This window comes from Eupeodes corollae, chromosome 3, assembly GCF_945859685.1.
Source record: "Eupeodes corollae chromosome 3, idEupCoro1.1, whole genome shotgun sequence".
Taxonomy (NCBI): domain Eukaryota; kingdom Metazoa; phylum Arthropoda; class Insecta; order Diptera; family Syrphidae; genus Eupeodes; species Eupeodes corollae.
The window spans coordinates 82,155,243-82,170,333 of NC_079149.1; the positions used below are offsets into that span (position 1 = coordinate 82,155,243).

The 15,091-nt window shown below is 34.8% G+C and overlaps 1 protein-coding gene across 2 annotated transcripts in view; it reads left to right on the forward strand.

The window, feature by feature from the left end:
• Positions 1-12,040: 12,040 nt before the first annotated feature.
• Positions 12,041-15,091, forward strand: part of LOC129950111 (zwei Ig domain protein zig-8) — a 32,731-nt gene continuing 29,680 nt past the window's right edge. The window contains exon 1 of one of the 2 annotated variants that reach the window (XM_056061933.1): positions 12,041-12,370. The gene's annotated coding sequence lies outside the window, so the exon portion shown is untranslated. Of the gene's footprint in view, positions 12,371-12,897; positions 12,917-15,091 lie in introns of those variants that run through there. The other variant, XM_056061934.1, reaches the window with a different exon arrangement.

Here is a 15,091-nt window from a genome sequence, read left to right on the forward strand (position 1 = left end):
TTGGTTGACATGTGGTTTCAACAAGATGGCGCTACATGCCACACAGCTCGCGATTCTATGGCCATTTTGAGGGAAAACTTCGGAGAACAATTCATCTCAAGGAATGGACCGGTAAGTTGGCCACCAAGATCATGCGATTTGACGCCTTTAGACTATTTTTTGTGGAGCTACGTCAAGTCTAAAGTCTACACAAATAAGCCAGCAACTATTCCAGCTTTGGAAGACAACATTTCCGAAGAAATTCGGGTTATTCCGGCCGAAATGCTCGAAAAAGGTACCCAAAATTGGACTTTCCGAATGGACCACCTAAGACGCAGCCGCCGTCAACATTTAAATGAAATTATCTTCAAAAAGTAAATGTCATGGACGTTTCAAATAAAGAATCGATGAGATTTTGCAATTTTAATGCGTTTTTTTTTTTAAAAAGTTCTCAAGCTCTTAAAAAATCACCGTTTATAAAGAGTGATAATCACGAAGTAGCATTTTTGTTTAGGGAAGGTTTTCTTGGCATAGTGTGGGGCCACTTCATCGTATAGAGGGTATTATGGACCAGATTAAACACAAGAAAAGCCTATAAGGCTCGTTTCACACTATAACGAACTCTGCCGCACGAATAAAACCGTATGATGTGAAAACATGCATTTCGTTACGTATCGCGCCGTCCGGCTGCCGTACACTGTAGTCTCAGTAGACGCGGTTGCTATACGGCTAGGCGGCATCGGCATTTTGCCGTGACCGTATAATATGAAAGCGTATATACTCTTGTTCGCGCCTCTAACAAAATGCCGCCGTCCGGTTTTTTGCCGTTTTGCCGTACGGTCAAAACCGTGTACAGTGTGAAATGAGCCTAAGAGATACAATGCTACCGTATGATGTGGAGGAAATGCCCTTGAAATGGACATTTCAACAGGATAACTATCCTAAACATATGGTTAAGTCTATAAAGCAATAACTATCCACCCAAAAAATTAGTGCTATGGGATGGCCAGCCTAGTCCTCAGATCTCAATCCTATTGAGAACTTATGGACAAACTTTGGCAGGAAGCTCGACGAATTTGGTATTCAGTACCTTGAACGAACAATAGCGGAGTCTTGTTTTATCTAAAAACCGCCGTTGTGCTGCTGTGATTAAAACTGCGGTGTTACCCAACGAAATACTAGCTATTTTCTTTTAATTGTGTGAAAATGTTTGTTATTCTGTTTCGTTATTTATGAAATGTTCTATTTATTTTATCCCAGAAAATCTTTAACTGTATTAATGATTTTGTTATTATTTTTTTTTGTATGAATTTAATACACTTTATTTTTTTAATAAATCAAATATATCTTTGTTCTTACTTCCTCATGTAAATACAAGGGGTTATCCATTTTGCGGTTTCAAAAGTACAGGGCTGGAATTCGACATCTATCAAATTAAGTTGTTAAACCAATTTCTATTCTGTTGAAAGTCTGACATTAAAGGAAATGGATCGCTTATCTATCGCACAACGCATAAAAATTGTTAAAACCTACTACAAAAATGGTGATTCTGCCGCAACCACATATCGTGCTTTAAGAAGAGATTATGGTTTACATAATCATCCAACTACGCAAGTAATTGGCAAAATTTTAAGAAGGAGTTTGAAGAGACTGGATTGGTTATAGATATTGTAAGGCCTGTGCATCATCGTCTCGCTCGTACCACTGAAAATCTCGCTGCTGTAAGTGAAAGTGTTACCGAAAACCCGAACGTGTCGATTCCTCGTCGCTCTCAGAATTCAGGACTGGCTTACTGAACACTATGGCATATTTTGCAATTGGATCTGAACTAACATCTATATAAAGTCCAGCTCACCATTTACAACGTCGCGTCGTTGATACGTCGAATAGGTGATTAATCAAGAGGCATTGGACGGCGATTTTCTTAAACTTTTCTTAAGCATTAAAGCACATTTCTCACTCTGTGGCGTATGTTAATGAAAAAAATTGTCGTATTTGCAGAGAATCCTACTGAGAATCCTAAAAAAAAATTGTTTTTTTATATTTATAATTCTTTCTGGATACTTGAACCACTAAAACTAAAGTTTAAACTACCAAGAACTGATGGTGATGAAATTTGTCCGTTTATTATTCCAACAATAAAACAAAACTGAGACTGAAAAAGAAGGATGATTTATTAGAGAAAGTTTTTGTGAATAAGGCGGTGATGTTTGAAACCACTGAAAAGATCGTAGAAATGTGACCATACTGCACACGAATATTCCAGGACTGGTCTCACAAATGAATTAAAAAGTAATTTTAAAACATTTGGATCACGGAAATAATGGCCAAATATCTTAATAAAACCCAGAACCCCATTTGATTTTTTAACTAGGAAGTTAATATGTTCATTGAATGTTAGTTTGTCATGCAAGGGGTCTTGGGTTCAATCCCTGCCTGTGCCACCTTAATTTAAAAAAAAAAAAAAAAAAAAAAAAAAAAAAAAAATAATTTTCGCGGGTACTGCCTCTTGCGAGGAATTGACAAATCCTTCAAGAGTAATTCTTGTCATGAAAAAGTGCTTTCTCAAACTAGCCGTTCGGATTCGGCCTAAAATTGTAGGTCCCTTCCATTCCTGACAACAGTACTCGCACACAGGAATGGTTGAGAGTTGTAAGTCACTAGGCCCTGGTTCACAACGGACTGTTGCGCCACCCCATTTGATTTTTGAATGTTAGTTTAGGATCTAAGACAAGACCCAAGTCAGAAAATACATAAACTTTACTTAAAGGACAAGAATCAAACATGTAACTAAAAACGATTGCAACTTTTTTGCGGGTAAAACTCATGGTTTTACATTTGTCAACATCTGAAACAAGACGATTATTATTGCACCATTCCCTGATTAATATTAAGTCTTCTTGCAAGAAAAGACAGTCAGATGAAGAGTTAATTTTTTATTTAATTCTAAAGTCATCAGCATATATTAGGACAGACGAATTTTGTATGATCGAAACCAAGTCATTTATAAATAAAACAAATAGAATAGGACCGAGGTGACTACCCTGGGGGACACCAGAATTCACAACAAATGAACTTGAACACTCATTACGAAATTTAACACTGTAACGTCTATCTTACAAATATGAGGAGATCCAGTTTATGAAACAGTCGTTAAAACGTTGCTGTGATAATTTTAAAAGGAATGTTTAATGACAAAATTTGTCAAAAGCTTTGCTGAAATCAGTAAAGATACAATCTACTTGTTCACGTTTTTCAAAAACATCTAAACAAAAGGACGTACAGTTAAACAGCTTAGTAACAGTTGAACGCTTTTTAACAAAACCATCACAGATAATTGAACTGCAGTGAAAAGAAAGGACGCTACATACGATTGACTCAAACAGTTTAGGAATCACAAATAGTTTAGCTATAAGAGTCGGTAGTTCATTATTTTGTTTTTATGACCTTTTTTGCGTACTGGGTATTATGAAGGAGCTCTTCCAGATAAAAGGACACAGCGAGTTACTTATAGACGTGTTGAAAAGAACACAAAACGGGTTTTCTAAATACGCAGCACATTTCTTTAAAATGGATGATTGTACACCGTCGGGACCAGGACTAAAACATTCGTTAAGTTGTAGGATACTATTAAGAACAGTATCTTCACTTATAACGAAAAATGGGGAATTTTTAAACAGTGGTAGATGTGTTAAGATTGTTTTACCAAAACAGGTTTTCACACCGTTTAGTTGACTTAAGCCACATGAAAACATACCATCTGTTAAAAAAACTCGTTTAAAGATGACGGGTTTATTGGAACGTAGAAGTTATCGTCGTCAATTTGAATCCAATAGAGATTGGGTAAATTAAAATCACCAACAACCAGTTCTTCGTCTTCATGCTCCAAAAATATTTTCTATACAGTTGTTTAGTTTTTCATAACCCTCGCTAGGAGCTTTGAGGTATACATATGTGCTGATACAATAAATAAATGTCCTGTTCTCATTTTAATTTTCAAGCATAGCATTTCAATGTCTGTTGATCGTAAGTCGTCAATCAGTTAACCAATGAAAGTATTGTTGATAGCGACAAGAATTCCGCCACCAACGGCGTTTGAATCGTCTGAGTTATTACGATCACGTCTAAAGATTTGATAAGAGTAGTCAAAAAGCTCCGAGTCCGAGAGAGAGTTGTTGAGCCGTCAATATTATGATATCGTGAGAAAGATTGTTAGTAGTACCCGTAGCATGATGGTTAGTGCGTTGGACTGTCATGCAAGTGGTCTTGGGTTCAATCCCTACCTGTGCCACCTTAATTTAAAAAAAAAAAATAATTTTCGCGGGTACTGCCTCTTGCGAGGAATTGACAAATCCTTCAAGAGTAATTCTTGTCATGAAAAAGTGCTTTCTCAAACTAGCCGTTCGGATTCGGCCTAAAATTGTAGGTCCCTTCCATTCCTGACAACAGTACTCGCACACAGGAATGGTTGAGAGTCTTAAGTCACTAGACCCTGGTTCACAACGGACTGTTGCGCCACCCCATTTGATTTGAGAAAGATTGTTAATGTTTTTGTAAACCATGTTGGTCTTTGTCCGAAGTCCATTTACGATTTGGTAGTAGATTAATACTTTTTTAAGCTGCTTTGACGGTGGTTTAGCGTTGTCCGATACTGACGAAAAGGGTTATTTGACTTATTCATAAATTCATGAACTATTACTCCCTTAGGCCAAAACGATGGTGAATTTAAAACATGGAAAATTCAGTCAGGTGCACGTATTTTAAAGGACGAATACCTTAGTATGGTTACGATGTAAGATGTTCTCAACATTTAACAGTAGTAGTAGTAGTAGAAATCTTTATTGATAGCATAATATAATATAACAATTGTTTTTAACATAAGATCAATGTGGTGGCCTGAGGCCAGTCTACCAGATTGACATTTCTTTTTAATTAAACTTTATATTTTTAATACAATTTAAAATTTCATAACTTTGTTTAAACATTTTTGCTTTAAAAATTGCCTTCAATAATTTCTATAGGTATCTAAGTGCCGATACTGCATATCTATATAAAACTTCCCAGCCTAATTCGCCATTCAAAACGCACAGTACATCGTTTATATCCATAGAAGTTTTTTCAAAGTGTCTTACTTTGAATATTCTTAGAATGGGACTTTTTACAATGAGATGGAATACATCTTCTCTCTCCTTAAGATTACAAAGGTAGCACAAAATTGTCAATTCAGGCCGATGTGGAATGCAATTGAGCTTAATTTATTCTCTTCTTAGTTTAAATATTAAAGTTATCATGATAAGTGGAAATCGGTTTAAAAAGTTTTTGTTTTCATGAAGATTTAAGTTTAACTGACTGTATCCTGTGTTGCGAAGATTGCGCTTCCAATAAACAACTATTATACATAGAGGAACTTGCTCCTTCCAATAAATTCCGAAAACAGCTCCTCAAGTCACCCGGGCAAACATCACAGTGAATGCGCACATTTTCCCCAAATCCAGCTCCTAGTTCCTCCCACTTTTTGACAAGATTCCCTTTTGATAAAATGATGTTTTTCATGATCAGCTTAGGTAGTCTTCTCTCTTTCATCTCCAAAATTTTCATTACATAATCAACATGTAAATTAAGACCGTCAAAAAATAATAAAGAAACCGATGTCTCTAGATGCAACATGTAATTAGGTGTATTCGAAGGTAATCGAAAAATCCGTTTAAGAAAGTATCTCAGAAATCTTTCTACATCATCGAGTTTGGAATATCCCCATACTTGCGCACCCTACAACAAAATAGAGACTGCAGTTGCTCGGAACAGTTTGATCTTCGCGCTATGGTCGACGTTTTTATTATCGATGCAACGACCCCAAACTGCTGAGATTGCTCTTTTCGCCTCAGATAACTTAAACTGAAAGTGTTTTTTCATATTAAGGTTTGGGGTGATCAACATGCCTAGGTATTTGTACTCCCATACAATTTTAATATTTTGACCTTGGTATTTTCACTTTTCATTCCGAGAATATCTGACGCCACCTGAACATCATTATGTTCGATTTTTCCAAATTAACTGAAAGATTATAAAGACCGCAAAGCTTTCGCGTCGATTAATCATTCTCTGCATTCCATCAACAGACTCCGCCAGGAAGACTATGTCGTCGGCAAAGAAAAGACATGGCACCCATATTTGACCAAGCTCAATTTCTCTTTCCGTAAGCTTCAACGATATCATTTATAAATAATATAAAGAGTAAGGTGCGTTAAAAACGCAGCCTTGTTTAACACCCATTTCCCTTGTGAAATCTTCTGAAATGAATTCACCATCCCAAACATACGAGCCTTTGCTTTCATACGTAGCTTTCAATAAATTAATAATTTTACCTGAGATTCCCATCTTGTAAAACTTATAAAAAAGTGCCTCACGTGCAATGGAATTAAAAGCAGAGCGAAAATCTACGAAAAAAGCATAAAGCTTCTTGCTTCTTCTCTTGTAACTTTCCGCCATATTAATCAGTGAAAATATTTGATCTGAAGTTGACCGGTTTCTCCTAAAGCCTACTTGACCCATCGCGTCAACCTATTTAACACAAATTCGATCGTACAGTTCTTATAGAATTCTATTGGTAAGAAACTGTTCAAAATAGTCAGTTAGCTCTACTGCTTTCAATGAGGAACTGATCCTATTGGTTCTACCTTTTATGGTTTTTACAGCTTTCCAAAATTCTGCGGATGACCTTGCACTGTTAAGGGTATCTAAATTTTGTTGTTCATATTGCCTCTTCTTCAAAAAACAGAGTTGCTTGTAATCCTTGTTTGCTGCTTCATACATTTTCTTGAAAACAGAAGAGTTGAATTTTCTTAGGATTTTTAATAATGCAAATGACTTCTTCCTTGCTTTAAGGCACTCTGCATCAAACCATTTTTCTTTAAATTTATTTCACGACTTGATGTACTGCTAGCTGCTACCGAATCCCTAATAATTTGGGTAAGATTTTCCATGTGGAGGGGGTTGTTTTCTTCCATTCGCTTACCGAGTTCCTCATTCAAATTCTTTTGATACATGTGCTGAAAACTATTTTTCCAGAACAACTTTGGTAAGAGAGCCAGACATTTTGAATTCGAAGTTTCTTCAGACGCTGATACTGTGCAAAAAATCTCTAAAAGCATGTGGTCCGAAAAAGTCTGCGTAGCCACCTTGAAGTTCCTCAAAATTGAATTCCAGGTCCCAGACATAAAACAGTAGTCAATGACTGAACACGCCGTTCCTCGAATAAAATACACTAAGTAAGAATCACCTTCACAGTTTCCATTCAAAACTCTTGCATCGAATGCTTCCGCTATCTCTAAAATCTTCTCGCCCTTTCCATCACAAATTTCATCCTTTGATTTTCGAGTTGGATTGACATTTCCAGTTCCAACATTTAACATAAATGGGGAACCCAGCTTTCCAGACAAGTGATTTTTTATGTCAAGTGCATTTGTAGACGGTGGAAGCTTAGAAAGAAACAATATTTTTGGACCTTCAACAGTCTTTAGTCCGGATGCAATTGGAGATGTTCTTAAACCTCTAAAAAAGTTGTAGGTGTAGTCTGAAGGATTGCAAAATTTGTTTAAAAAAAATCAAAAATCAATCCAAAATTGATAGTGTTACATGAGACAGGTTAAAATTGGATGTGCCAACATCATACAAAACCCCCAAACAGATTTACTTCCGGGGTTACATCATCGACAACCTCAAACAATACTATAGATGTTAAAAACATCAGCGGTAAAGGAACCAAGATCAATAAAGATATCGACATCACAGATCAACAGAGTTCCAAAGAAGTCAAAGAGAAATACCAATCAAAATCAAAGAACTACTTTAAAGAATGGCAAATTGAAATAGCGGGAAGAAAACAACTTGAAGTTCTAGTTCAAAGTCTTCAGCTGCAAGTGAAAAAACTCGAAGAGAAAGTTTCCTTGCTTGACAAGAAAAATTCAGAGTCCACGCTTCAGTTAATTCCAAAATATATTGAACCTGAATATCAAACTGATGAAGAAGAGCTCTTGTTTGAAACTGAGAAAAGGAAAAATAAGCATACACCACAAAGAAACGTAAACGTAGTCCCGAGACTCGTTCAAGAAATCAGAAAAGCTCTAAAACCAAAAATAACAAAGAGTTGATTACAGGAACTAAAGAAGCGAATAATGTGGTAGCTGTTGCTAAATCAATATCTCACGCTAAAGGAGACAACTGGAAAGTCACAGTCGAAAAAGATCTTGTACAATAAGGCTTCAAAGCCCTTGATGCAGTCAATCTATTTAAGAATGAGACAATTAAAAACTGCTCTGAAGAATCGATGACAAGTAAGAGGTTACTACCTTTCTTCATGCTTACTTTTGACAGCAAACAAAGTCTCGGGAGATTCATTAAGTAAGATCAATCTTTGGTATAGCTGTTAAAGTTGAACCACTCCGAAAATCTAAAGTTGTTCCGCAGTGCAAACGTTTGCCAAGCTTTTGGTCATACCAAAAAAAACTGCAAACCAGAGTTTGCTTATGTAAAATGCGAAGGAAAACATCCAACTAAAAATTGTCCTATGAGCAAAGATCGGCAAGCAAAATGTGTGAACTGCAAGCTATAGAGGCTGCCCAGCTGCCAAAAAATTCCAAGAGTTCAGAAGCAAAAATACATCTGCTAGAGAAAACCCAGAAACAGTAAATACCGATTTAACTGCTAAAAACAATACTAAGAAGGAACCGCCTAAAAATGCTGTTCAAAGTAAAAGCGATGAAAGTAAAGCCTATTCTCAGATTGTTAAAAATGTGCGGAAGAATGAAGAGACTTCCATAAAACCAATGCTACAACTTATTCTTAAAAGAATTGATAAACAGGATTTGAATATCAAACTGCTAAGCGAAAAAGTGTCTCTTTAAAAACAATGATGGACAGAACACTTAAAATCACTACATGAAATGCAAACGGTCTTATACAACATTCATCCGAATTAAAAATCTTCTTACATCTAGAACATATCGATAGTTATCTGGTGTCCGAAACTCATTTCTCTAATGGGCAAAGTCTAGATAATGCAATAGAAGAGGATCGACGATTCTTATAAAAGAAAGCTTTATAAAGTAACCAAGCTTACTAGTAAAAATATGCAAGTAACAACTATTAGTATTGGTATGAAAAAGAAAGATAGCAGGTATATACTGCCCACCAAGACGCTCCCCGACAGAAAATGGCTATACAGATCTAATTAATCTTCTAGGGCATAACTTTCTTATTTGTGGACTTAAATGCGAAAGACACCCATTGTGGTTCAAGACTTATATCAACAAAAGGCAAAAGACTTTTTCCAAGCAGGCCGTAAATACAATTGCGAATTCTATTCCTCCAGGTCGCCAACTTACTGGCATTCCGATACTAACAAAATACCAGACCTTATTGACTTTTTCGTAGCTAAGGGAATCAAACGAAATCACATCAGTGTCGAAGGTAATTATGACCTGTCATCACATCATATTCCAGTGATTCTATCACTAAGTGAATCGGAAGTACAGGAAAAAACTAAAAAGCTTGTTAATAAGAAAACAACCTGGAGTGATTTTAGAGAAAGGCTTTTAATTTTTATAAATTTAAAATCTTCCATGGTTACAATCGAGCAAATTGACCATGAAGTGGAGCAATTTATTGCTGATGTGCAACAGGCCGCTGAAGAAAGTACTCCAACATTTTCTAATAGAAGACAAAATGAAATAAAATATATTTTAGAGATAAGAGAGTTGATAATAGAGAAAAGAAGAGCTCGAAGAAAATAGCAAAATACTAGGTTTCCAGATGATAAAACAACGATTAATCGTATAAGCAACAATCTTAAAAAACAAATTTACAAATTCAAAAATGATTCACTTAATAAATTCCTAAGGAATTTAACGACTGATGCTTTAACCGATTTTTCGCTTTGGAAAGCAGCCAAGCACCTTAAAAGACCGCAGTACAAAACTCGCCGTTGTATCTCAAGATGGCAAATGGATCGGTAACCCGAAAGAAAAAGCTAACCTTTTCGTTGAACCTCTTGTGAATGTTTTTAAGCCATACTCATCAAACGTGGCTGAAAATAACTTACAGTTTGTTGATAAGATAGATAAAAGTAAAATACCAATTGTGAGACTTAAAGAAATAAAAAGTATGTGCTTACATCAACTACCAAATAAAAAATAACCACGTTACGATCTAATTACTGCTCAGGTTATGAAAGAAATGCCATTGAAGGCCTTCATAAAACTATATATAAGAAATGCATGCCTTAAGAACCAGTATATCCCGCACAATTGGAAAATTACTGAAGTAATTGTCATACCAAAGGAAGGTAAACCACCTACAGAAGTGACAGCTTACAGACCAAGATCGCATATACCAATTATGGCAAAAGTTTTTGAAAAACTGAAAGAAGATTAATCCCAAACCATCAGTTTGGCTTTAAAAATAAACATTCCACGATATACCAAGTTCAAAGAATATCATATGTAAAAGAAAAAGCATTAGAAGAAAAACAAGTATGTTCTAAGCTTTTGACAAGGTTTGGCATGAGGGACTTGAGTACAAACTGGAAAGGGATCTTTCCAGGTATTACTTTGAAATATTAAAATCGTACATCTCAGACCGATTGTTTAGAGTTAGGTACGATCAAGAATACTCGGAATTGAAGAAAATAGAAGCCGGTGTACCACAAGGAATTGTCCTAGGTCCTACCCTGTATTTACTATACACAAGGGATATTCCAGTTGGTAATCACACCATAATGGCTACTTTTGCAGATGATACCGCAATTTTGGTACCCGACAAATGTGCCTCTAAGGCAGCACTAAAACTACAAAATGCCGTTGACACAGTGAGGGCTTGGACCGAAAAATGGCGTATCAAACTCAATGAAACAAAATCTTCACATATAAACTTTAGAAATAATAAGATAAACAATATTCCAATAATTATTGATAATCAAGCTGTACCTTACTCCAACACGGTCAAATACCTTGGAATGACTTTGGATGCAAAGCTTAAGTGGAAAGATCACATCAAAAAGAAAAGAGACGAACTAAACTTGAAATATAGAAAAATGTAGTGGTTACTTGTTAACAACTCTGATTTATCAATCCAAAACAAAATAATGCTGTATAATCAAGTACTAAAGCCTGTTTGGACCTATGGAATCATCCAAAAATTCCAAAACAAAGTCCTTCGTGGAAAAGTTAATGCACCACGGTACATACGAAATACCGATCTACATCGTGACTTACAAATAGAAATGTTTACAGAAGTTGTTAAAAAATACGCTGTATCGCACAACCAGAGAATGCAAATTCCTACTAATTCTGAAATGGCGTAGACCAAGCCTCATGAGCTTATGGTCTAAAAAAGAACTTGGGAAAGTGTTAAAAGTTTAAACTTCCCCCAAAGTGATTGTACAAAGTTAAGAAAGAAAAATCGGAAGTCGATCCTTCAAGATTGTTCCTGATGAAGAGGTGGTTTTAGTGGTTAAGAGTCCCACACTTCTTGGTGTCGAATACTGCCAAGTGTCTTTTGAAAATTTTCTCCTTTCAAAAAAAAAACGTTATAACGACCTCAGGAACTCAGGAATAGGGTTTTCTTTTATGGTAAGGTTTATGAGACACCTTGTATGTGACGAATGTTAAAAAGTGATAAATTATTTTCTTAAAATTTTTGATAGACTCATTTCTTTAACATATTAAATCCTAAAAAGAATTTGATATTTGATACTTTAAGTGAAATGGTTTGATTTTTATCATTACACTAAATACACTGTTTTATTAATTTTGAGCTAAAAATAAAATAAAAATCATATTAATAAAGTACTATGGTATTGTTAATACAGTTTTAGTACAAACATAATTCATAAAGGATTCGGAACTTAAATGTGAAATTTCTTAGATAATTGTTCAAAAAGCTTTACTATATTATATACCACACCATATTTAAAAAGATGCTTTGCGCATATTCAAGGAATACGCCTTTGAAATGTATACACACATGCTTAGCTCCTGCCAAAGTGTTTATTGTGAATAAACTACCTATACCTATCATTCTTTTACTATTTTCCAACTCAAACAATTCAGCAAAGAAAAAACTTTTAATTTTGAGATTATGAGTGAAGTTAATTTTCAAAAAAAATTGTTAATTACTTGTGAAAGATCGTATCTTCAAACTCATATAAAACCAAGAGTTTTCAATCTTTTTAAGTGCTAAGAAAACAAACTTATTTTAACTTAAACAAAAATTCAACAACACAAAACATAACTTATTTCAATGTCGAGGTTATCAGCGGTGGTAACGATGCAAAAAGGAGATATTGCTGAATACCAAGAAAATGAACCAGGCATAATTTTGTTCGTATAAATATGTGAGTAAAATTTCAGTTAGAATTTTTATTTTGTTTTGTTACTTTTTAACACTTAAGAAAATATATGTAAATTTACCATGGTGCCATAAACTAGGTAATAGAGAAAATAGTATCAACATATTTATGTACTATAATTAATCCATAAATCTCTTGCTGTATCTATAATTATTTTATATACCTACTGCCTATATTAATTCGCATAAAGATAGTGCGAAATGCGTTGCCACGTTCCATGTGTTATTTCATACAAAACCTGTGGTGAAAATAAATGAAAATATTTATTGTTTAACATTTTGAGTTTAATAAAACTTATGCAGTGTTTAATTTAAAACAAAGAAAATCGTTATCATACAAAAACCGAATACACAAAATATTTATCCCCTAATTTCTGAAAGGAAAATATTCAAAAAATGTGGTGACGAAGGTTGAAAGATACTTTTCATTTGTAATGTGAGCTGCCAAATAATGCGTTATATTTTGGGTTGGAATTTGATGCGAAAATGAAAATTGGCTACTCAACTGAGTTCCTTGTTCAAGTATCTTAAGGTAATTTCCTCTATGATACCTTTTTCTTATCTCACGAGATTTTGTATATGTAAATTGTTACTTTCTTTGAAAAGTTACGAGGAACTTTTTTTTTAAAGCCAATATGTACCTACCTGTATCAGTCAATCTTTTAAATCATCAGATTAGAGGTACTATGTTCATTTGTTGTGTTGAAGTTAGGCCTTTTTTTGTTGTCGGTTAACGATGTTCGATAAGGAATTCATATACATATCTTTTAGAAAAAGGTACTCGTTATATTAGGTTGCCAACTTTCTAATATTGATCTAACAAAATTGTGGCTCCAAAATGTATTTATAAAGTTCGAGGTGGTTTGGACTTCATTTAACTCTTGAAAATATAACAAATTTGAATAAAATGAAATGCAAAGAAGAAAAAAATATAGGTCTTAGAACCCGCCGTAAAGTCGCCAGCCAGATTGCTATATCAACAACGTTCTTGATTAAATGTACCTCTGCCTGGCTCGCGTCGACAATTATCGGTGCTCTGAAATAAAGCCAAGTGAATTAAGGCCCAATTTCAAGAATTGGCCTTATTTTACTCTTGTAAAGTGTAATAAACCCAATTTTCAACAGTTGGCCTTATTACATATTGGACCTTATATTCTTCTCGGACACACTCAATACTGATTTTTATTTTTATTTTTATTTTATTTCAAGAATGCTTTATAACAGTAAGATACTGTATCTTATAATTTAGTTACAAGCTAATTTTTACAAAGAGAACCAAAAAAATAAATTAATTGTACATCTTTTATACGACCGACGTGGTAAAGAGTTCTAAAGACGGACGGAGTTTACAAAAAATTGAAGCTGACAATTTAAGAATGAAAATCGGGGATAAATGAATTGATGAGATCGATGGGAGGTTGCAGTTCGAATTCTATAAAAACAGAATTGTACGAAACTTCAGATAACTTTCAAAAGGCATAGACAGCACCCTACTAGTAAAGCCAGACAATCTGTCATATCTTCGTAGGCCATAGACATAACGTACTGCACTATTAAACGCAACATTGAGCTTCCGTTTGCTTAGATAATTACAATAAATTTCACAACCATACATCAATATTGGCATTATTAAAGTTTTTACAAGTAATAAACGTGTTTGAACGGTGTAAAAGAATAAGTAACCCATAGGGTACGTAGTAGTACACCAAATACCTTGCCCACAAGTGCATTAATATGGTTATCCCAAATCAAATTGCGTTTGAAAGTAACCCCGAGATTTTTCGCACTTTCCACATAATCATTTGAACCATTGCTCAATACAATCGAAGGAAAATATTTGAGATCAAGACTTTTCCTTGATATTACTACGCACTTAGATTTTTGTTGGATTTAAAAGGAGACCATTTAATTGAGACCACTTTTCAATTTTCTCTAGGTCTTCATTTACACAAAATGCTGCATGTTCAATGAGCCCAAGCTATCCCTCATGTATAATTGGACGTCATCCGCATACATATGAACCGAACAGTTCTTGATAATTGATGTCAGTTCAATGACGTAGATCGAGAACGGCAGAGGACCGAGTATAGAACCCTGAGGGACACCGGAAACGTTAGGTAGAAAATCAGATAAACTATCCCCAATTTGCACAGCTTGCATTCGATTACCAAATAAGAATAAATAAGCCTTGTAGCACCTGCTGAAAAATTAAAGTTTTGCATGAGTTTGTTACACAATTTAACATGATTGACAGTGTCGAAAGCCTTAGAAAAATCAAGAAACACTAGAAACGTAACCTCATCCTTATCCAAAGCTTACCTTATATAGTTATATCGTCAGTAACATTTAACAGTGCCATGATACAACTGTGCTTTTCACGAAAACCAGATTGTAGTGGTGTGAGCAGCAAGTTTGCCGCAAGATGAAAACTGATTTATCTTTGTAAAATCCTTTGTAACGCTTTCGACAAGAATGATAAGATAGATACAGGCCTAAATTCTTTACCTTTTGCGTTTTTGGAAAAAGGTATACCTTAAGCCAACTTCCATAGGCGTGGATAGACACCTGACATCAAAATTGTATTGAACATAAAAGTAAGATAAGGCAGACAAATCTGCAGAATCATTTTCAAAAATGTAGGGTGAACTTTATCCAGTCCAATAGCATTTGACTTTATAGAAAGTACACTTTCTACAACAAAAGTACT